Source organism: Rattus norvegicus, chromosome 6 (genome assembly GCF_036323735.1).
Source record: "Rattus norvegicus strain BN/NHsdMcwi chromosome 6, GRCr8, whole genome shotgun sequence".
NCBI classification, from domain to species: domain Eukaryota; kingdom Metazoa; phylum Chordata; class Mammalia; order Rodentia; family Muridae; genus Rattus; species Rattus norvegicus.
The window spans coordinates 74690924-74699760 of NC_086024.1; the positions used below are offsets into that span (position 1 = coordinate 74690924).

The 8837-nt window shown below is 43.2% G+C and overlaps 1 pseudogene; it reads right to left on the reverse strand.

Moving 5' to 3' along the window:
* On the reverse strand, positions 1-6616 carry Arl1-ps1 (ADP-ribosylation factor like GTPase 1, pseudogene 1; annotated as a pseudogene).
* Positions 6617-8837: the final 2221 nt, after the last annotated feature.

The following is an 8837-nucleotide window of genomic DNA, read 5'->3' on the forward strand; positions in this document are numbered from 1 at the left end:
TTGTTTTACTTACATGTATTCTCTCTCATGGTATGTGGGCCAACATGATGGCTAAGCACTCTACCCCTGACCAACAACCGAACTCCTTTCCTTCCTTCCTTCCTTCCTTCCTTTCTAAGATTTATTTGTCTTGTACTATAGAGAACTGTACTCAACATACATGTAACGCACCATGTGTATGTATTGCCAATGGAGGCCAGAATGGAGCACCAGATGCTCTGGAACTGGGGCCCCAGATTATTTGATTCTGTGGACTTTTTATTTTTAAAAGACAAGGTTTCTCTATCTTGCCCTGGGTGTCACGAAGCTCTCTCTGTAAACCAGGCTGGCCTCGAACTCAGAGGTCTGCCTGCCTCTGCCTCCTGAGAGCTGGGATTAAGGGAATGAGCCACCTCAGCCTGGCCACTGTGGATTTTATCAACTGTGTAGGCTACACCTGGTCTAAAAAGAGACTTCTTTCTTCAATAAATCAACCAGTTCACAGTAACCTTTTCACTTCATAAAAGGTTTTTTTAAACTAGTATAATAACATGCAGTTTAGAATGAAGCTGTGCAAAAAATATCTTCTTTATATTGTTGTTCTATGAGCTTTTTCTACTCAATTCATTTGCTTATTTGTTGTTGTTAAAAACTAATGCATACAAATTTCAAATAATCTTAAAAATAAGGCATACCCGAACACAGACCTTAGCCTAAGCCTACAGAGTCAAGGGTCAAGACCATCTGTCACTTTGCCACTTCTCATATACTTAGCTCCAGAAGGGCTTTAAGGATGATAATTTTCAAATGTGCAGTATATGATTAACTGTAGTCACCATCCTGCTCTTAGTCCTCCTGTCTTGTTGACAGCTGGGGTTCCTGGCACAGATCACCCCATGCACCTGCTCTCAGGTCCCCCTCCATTCTCCCCTGTCTGTATGAAGCAACTTTTTTACACCGCTCGTGAGGTATGCAGAGCCTGGCTTTTCTCATTTAACACGGTGTCCTTCAGGCTCATCCGTGTTGCAAACACTAGGCTGTTCCTCTTTTGAAAGACTGACCTGGCATTTCGCTGTGCACATGCACCACACGTTATCTACGTGCCAGCTGACGAACACTTAGATCATCACATGTCCTCCCTAATGGTGTTGAAGTGAATCTTGGAGCACAGATATCCCTTTGGTGTCCTGATTACATTTCCTGTGGATGTATACACAGAGCGGGGCTGTGGGTCATATGGGAATTCTGCTTTAACTTGTGAGGAACTTCCTTACTGCTTTACCTAAAGACTGTGCCAAGTTCTATCCCCACCAACAACTTTTTAATGATAGCTATTCTAACAGGTGTAAAGTGATATCTCACTAATTTTCTTGATTTCCCTGGTGATGTAGATCATTTCTCGTCCACTTCTGTTGGGCCCCCTCTATTCCAATCACTTTCCAGTCAGCTTATTTTCTTTCTCACTATTAAGTTATTTTAGCTTCTTATGCTTAGAACATTTGTTCTTTTATCAGCTGTCTTCTCCCTGTCTGGGACTTCTCTTCACTCCGCTCCAGGATTGGCTGGGTGTTCAGAAGCCTTTACATTGCTATAACCTAATTAGTGTCACTGAATTCCTTTTTTCCGTTTCATTGAACGTTTCATGTGTGTACATAATGAATTTTAGTCTTTTTCATCCTCCCTCTCACTGCCCCACCGCCCCTTTCCCACTGAACCCCTTCTTTCCAACATTTGCTACCCCTCCTTTCATGGCTTCTATTTCTGTGTGACCCCCTAGGAAGTTATATACCAGAGTGAGGGCTACTTACCAGTGGCTATGGCAGTGAGGAAAATGGCTATCCCACTCCCTAGCTATTAACCACCATAGACCTCAGGGTGGACCCTCATCTGCCGTCCACCTTCCACAGTGACATACTGACTGGCATGTGAATGGATTTTCTAATGTATATCAGCATGAATTGAGCATGTGTGCATCCCAGGACATAGAAGTGGTGAACCATAGCTTGGCTACATTTGTTAGATATCAGTTTGAGCAGGTACTCAATGTTGTAATCTGGCATTAAAGAACTCTCCTTGAATAACCCCTTTACAGAGGGTAATTTCTGCAGAGTACTTGGACAATATTTTGATTAACTAGTCTTATTGTTATCTAACTTATTCCTTTGCCAGTTACCGTTATAGACCTCACAGGGAAGGTTAAAGATGCTAATGAAACCCGTAACCTACAGACATCCACAGGTCACTTCTTCTCTTCAGTCTGTTTCTTTAAGTTAATTCACCTGACGTGACACATTTATAGAATCATGCAGCTCCTGCATGTACTCAAAACAAAGCTGCCCATTCAACTAATCAGATATACCCGTGACAGGGATTGAAATCCGTGAGCAGCTGTCTTTAGGAAGAACAGTCGTCCTCCCCACACCTGCAGCTCCTCTTTCCACGGTTTCAGTTTACACACAATCACCCGTAGCTCACAAGCAGTAAGCGGAAGATCTCACAAACACAGCGTAAGTTTTAACCTGCACACTACTCTGAGCAGTGTGATAAAATCTGTACCATGCACTCCAACCTGCACGGGATACACGTTGTCCCTTTGTTCTTACATCTGTGCTGCATCTGTCACCTGCCCGTAATGGTTACTTTTCCTCCTGCTGTGACGAGATACCTTTCCAAAGCATCTTACAGAAGAAGCGGTCATTTCAGCCCCCAGTCCCTCACACAGCCCTTCACAGTGGGGCAGCCTCGCTGGCAGGAGCTGTGGCAGCTGGCCCCACTGCATCCTGCTTAGGAAGCTCTGTTCTCTAGAGCTTTCGTTCAGTTGGAGACTGCAGCCCGTGGAATGGGTCACCTTCCTTAGAGACAGGTCCTCCCACCTCAGCTAAGCCTCTCTGGGATCACTTCCACAGCCAAAAGTTTTCTCTCTTCTGTGTTTCTGAATCCTGCTACCTGTCTGTCACTTTAAAGCTTTCTCAGTTATCAGATTCACTGTCAGGGCGTCACAGAGCTTGTCTGTGGATAACTATAATATCACTTTAATAAAGGGCCAGAAAGCACAAGGGTTTATAATTGTTCTGTTTTATTGTTAGCTATTGCTATTAATACCTAATTCATAAATTAAACTTTAGCATGATTGTATACAGGAAAACTCTATAGTTTATATAGCGTCCAGTAAGTACTATGGTTTTTATTGGTACCCACTGGGGAGTGCTGGCGCATATTCTGGGTGGTTAAGTGGGGACCATTCTTACTTCTGTCTGAGAGCCAGAGGACTTATTCAAATCCAGTCAGGCCCTGGAGAGATGACTCAGGGGTCAAGTACTGACTACTCTTTCAGAGGAACCAGTTCAATTCCCAGCACCATACGGTGATTCACACAGTCTATAACTCCACTTCCGGGAGGTCTAATACAATACCATATTCTGACCTCCAGGGACCCCAGGCACACATGTGGTACACAGATACACATGTAGGCAAAACATCCCCATACACATAGAATATTATAATAATGATAATGACTGTTGTTATTTCATTTAAAAACCCATCCAGGTTAAGGTTTAGGACATAATTTGACACTTTGGACAGCTTTGGTGACTCTGGGCACTTCTGTGTGTTGTGGTATTACAACTTGTAAAAGTGTATTATTTAAGTTTGTCCCATAGAAAAACTGATTTTTCAAATTATTGGTTACTTCTAAGCCTTCTAAATCTCGATTCTACATGAATAAGGTATTATCCTAAGAACGGTGGCCCTGGGAAACACCTAAGCCTCTAATTGGAGGTTTCAGCTCCTCAGACCCCATTAGCAGCTTGGCCTTACAAAGGGTGATCCTGACCTTACAGGCATTCCACAGATTTTGTTTAAGATCAGAGAAGTTGAAAACTAAAGCAATGGAGAGCCCAGACTTTGTAAGTACACCAGCAGCGTTGGCATTGAAACTGGAGTTGGTAAAAGAGGGTCATGACTAACACTGCTCTTTTGAAAAGGGATTGGGTGCTGAAACAGACTAGAACAGCACAAACAGGTCCAGTCTTCTTCCTAGTGCAAGAATAGATGTCCAGACGTGACGGTAGATTTGGACATTTAAATGGATCGTGAATAAGGGAGAGTTTTTGTTTTTGTATTTTTTGGGGGGAAAGCTGGCAGTAAGTCCAGGAATTTCTCTGGATGCTTGGGACTTCCTCCCATCAATACACAGACCCTACATCCTCTCCCTCACATCTCTTGTTGCTTCTAAAGATAAACTACTTCAAACACTTTGACTCCGAGAGGGATGCGATGAATAAACATGTTTTCCTGCTTAGGAAAGGTATGGAGTCTCTGGGAAAGGGTCCGCCACTTTAGAAGAGGGAGCAAGTGTGTGTATAAAACATTGTGCTGTAAGAAGGGTGTCCTGTGACTCTGGACGCCCCTCTGTGTCCTTACAAGAAGGTGGTTATCAGACATCTTAGGATGGCTCATCCACGCCCACTCCCAGCATGCTCCTTCCTGGAGACCCCTTCCACAGAAGGTTGTACACACTGAATAATCTATCTCAGCTTCCTGTGATGCCTCTGTGTGTGTGTGTGTGTGTGTGTGTGTGTGTGTGTGTATACAAACACTGAAAAACTAAGACTTTTGTCATTTACAGAGTTGAATAAAAATCACAAATAAATCAATCCTGACTGTTCACTCAATGATGTATTCAACAGTCATTAAATGTACAAAAATACTAGATGCAAGATACAACGGTAGATGAAACTGGGATGGTAAGCATGGCCACACCCTAGCCCCCAAGTCTCTCTCAGGTTATTTTGGAAAACAGTTTATATTCAAAGGTTTAAATTGCTGGAAAAGAACCAAGAGGGAGTGTTTCTCAGTGTCCTGTGATGACTAAAGGAGAGAAGACCTCACAATGTTGCTGACTGCCTATGCTGACCCAAGAAAGGAATTAAGACCCTCTATATACACAGAGAAAACATAGGCTTTGGAAGAAGCATGGTCAAGCACATCTCTCACATGGTGGAGGTCTTGCTTTCACTGCTAGATTAAAAACTAGTCTCAGACACCAGTCCTTCTTCCCCAGATGCCTCACATTTTTGCCACAGTTATTCAACCTCAAAACTCATGTTTGTCTCTTTCACCAAAACCAAGTCTTCCTTGGCCTTGTTCAGGCATTAAGTCAATCTTCAGTATCCCTGCCATTGACCTCAGGCTCCTTTGCTTAAGTCATTGAGCCATTGCCCCTCCTCCAAAACTGACTAGAGAAGAGAAGAATAGATATGGTCTATTCATCTTTTCTTTTCATTCACCCTGAAAAAAATTTAAGACTAACCTTGAGCTATTTGGGGACAACCATAATAAATCTTACATGAGAAAGTTAGAAACCCCATCAATCAAAATGGCAGTTTAATATGATAGAAAAAATGCAAACGGGCAAATACCTAGCAATTTGGTTAGTAAATTATAGTGCATTAACATGTAGTGCATCAGCATGTCAGAAGATTACTCAGCCCTAAAGAGACCATTAAGATGACTACGTGTGGCACACGGGAAAATAAAACACAAAATGATGAAGATGTTATACTTACAGAAAAATACAAACACTTGAAAATGACATTTGAAGTTTTAAGGACTAACTAAAGAAGAGAAATATTCACGTCTTTAAAATGCTACTCTGATTATCTTTGGGGGGGGGTTAGTATATTTTAAAGAGAGGTTGGCTGTGATCTGACTAGTTGCTGGATTCACAATCAACACGTCCATTGTCCTTCACAGTCTATAGATGAAGGCAGCCCACGACCTCAAGTGTTCTGTGCTGCCCTCACTGAGCGAGGGTCCAACACCAAAACTCTCACATTCTATGTTTGTAGACGGGTTTGGCTGATGTGAATGGACTCCCTGTCTGCTTTTCAGTGTTTCAACTAACCATTCTATTGCCTTGTCCAGGCCAATGACTTTGGTTGCCGACGTTTTAAAGATCTGTCACTTCCGGTCCTTCAGGGCGGTAACCCAAGAGCATTTGCCATTTCCGAGGGCGTCACGGCCTGTTCCATGGCCTGCTTGTTTGCAAACACCACTAAAATGGCTTTTCTCAGCTCTTCTTCCTCTAATGTGGCAACTAACTCTGACCAGGAAATGCCAATTCGGTCTCAGTCACAACTGTCAACGACTTAGATGACTGCATCTGTGTTTGAATAATAACATCTCCAGTATGGCCTGATACTTATCTGTTCTCCTAAGTCCCAAACTTGGAATTTGAGATTTTTGTATGTCACCATCTCTACTTTAAATCCAATAGTGGGAATAGTAATAACAACTTCTCTAACCTGTAATCTGTACAAAATTGTCATTTTTCCAGCACCATCTAATCCCAAAATTAAAATCCTCATTTCCGTGGTTCCAAAGAGACTAGAAAAAGTACTTGAGAAAAAGCCATCAGTGATGAACCACTGTGCCCTCGCCGATGCTCAGAGACAGGCCGGGGCTCGGCAGCGACTCCTAGTTGAGCCTGGGCGCCACCACCTCTGCTGCTCCCGGACTTTGGTCCGAAGCAGACTCCTCCAAGCCTGGTCAGCCAGCACCTGCGACGTCGTGCACTCAGTGGTGGCGGGAGCCAGAGCCGAGTATCAGATTTTAACCAGAGCTAGAACGCACCAGAAACACCATACGGCAAGTTGCTTATTGAAAACACCTTAAAGATTGTTTCACATCAACGCAAACAGCGCTGTAAGTTTTGTTCATAGCTGTATAATTTCCCACAGTGGTAAGGAATCCTAGCTTTTTAAAAACTAGTCATATATATATATGGTACTATATATATATATATATATATATATATATATATATATGATTTATATATACATATATACACATATATGTAAGGTTTTTATGTTTTGAACTACAGAGATAGTTCAGAGGTTCTTAGCATTCACAATGAGTGGTTCACACGCCTATAACTCCAGATCCTGGGCATCTAAAACCCTCCTGGCTTCCAAAGGCACTGCATACATGTGCACATACACCTACATACATGTATGCACATAAAATTTAAAGTAAAAATCTTTAAAGAAAGATATTTCACCCTTTCATTATTATAAACACACTGCAATAGATAACCTTAGCTCTCCATACATATTAAATTTAATATTAATAAATACTTCCAAATGAATAAATAATTTCATGTTCTCTTTTTTCTACATCCCATACATTTTAGAAGCTTTAGAAACTCACTTTAGTTTTGCTATTATAGATAAATCACAATGGATATCCTCAGTAACTCAGGCGTCAAGGGGAAGTGTCATTTTGATTAATCATGACTCTAGCCCTTTTAGGGCTGTCTCAACAAAGCCCCTAGCAGTTTACAGAATTCTGCAGAAATAATGAAATAAGAAAAAAAGATACCAACACTGCCTGTGCTTAGCAAAGCCTTTCTGTCTGGAGGCCCCAGTGCTGCAGTTGGAGCTGTCAAGAGAAGAAACTGGAGGTCAGCTTTTCTGTCAACAACCATGTGAGAGGGCCTGTGAGGGCCCTGTAAACAGCTGCTGCTCAAAGCACACACGCATCAACTGAAGCTGTCACGCTGTCCCCCAGGGGCGACCTATGTACGTACTGTGCGTCTTCTTCAAGCTCCTCATCATTTGTCCAGTGTCAGCAGATCTGCACGCTTCGAGAGTGACAAAGGACAGCTCCTGTGCTGACTCTCACAAGTCTTCAGCCGAGCCCCTGGCACCAACATCCCGTAGGAACTGACCAGGAGGGTTTAGTTGTGCAAGCAAGGACAGGAAGTCCTGGGGATTTAAAAGAGAGCTTCCCTTTCTGCGTGGTACCATCGGTTCATTTGCCTATGACAAGTTCACATGTTTCAATTTGTGACTCTGGATATAACACTTGCATGTTAATAAGGTGAAAACGAAGGATGTTTTCAAGGTTTCAGATGTTTATCAGCTTATCCACGCTTTAATTGCCTAAGGCCCAAAAAGAGACAGAAAAGCAAAGGTTTGCAGGGCTCCTCTGGGCAGAACAGTGCCTTAGAGGTGAGTCCTGATGCCAACAGAACTTATGAACCGGACCAGCATTTCCAGGTCCAGAGTCTCACATGGTCCTTTCAAATGGCGGGCATCACTGCACAGAATGGCGGGCAGGCCAGATGTCTGCAGTCTCGCTTGCATCCCTCACTCAAAGTCCAGTGTTGGGGACAAGCACGCATTCTCAGCTCACCTTGTTTACTGTGGCAGCCCAAGGCCAAAACAATGCTGCGAACAAAACCAGGGGCTGTCCTCCTCCGGGAGTCTGCATCCCAGGTGCCTGGCAATACTCCAAATATACACATAGAGGACTGTAAGAAAACGTTATAACCTAAAGTCTAAATTGGAAAAATCTTAACAAGTCAGGGGGGTTATGCCGACATCCTCGTCCTCATGAAGTTTCCTTATAGTTTTGTAAAATGTTCCCATGGGAAGTCGGTGGAGAGTTCAAGAGATCTGTCTGTGTTGTTTGTATCACAGCTATCTCAATCAATCCACAAATGTAAAGGGAAAGTCAAGGTTTTCTATCGGGCTGTCACAGAAGGATTTACCGAAAAGGCAAGAGAGTGAAGTCCTGAAATAGAGGACAGAGCAAGGCGTGACACAACTCAAGATCCACGTGCGCCTGATAGAGGGACCAAAGAGCCAGGTGGACCAGCTGCAGAGCCTAAGAGAGAGTATCGAAGAGGAAGGAGGGTGGCCAGAGAGGGGCAGGTGGCAAGGGTGGCCAGAGGGACAGGCGGACAGGTAGAATGAGGGCACATACTGTAGACCTTGGCATCCATTTTGAGAGACAAAGGGACAGTGTCAGTATAAGGACCACCGTATCATCCTAAGACAGTAAAAGCAATGGGT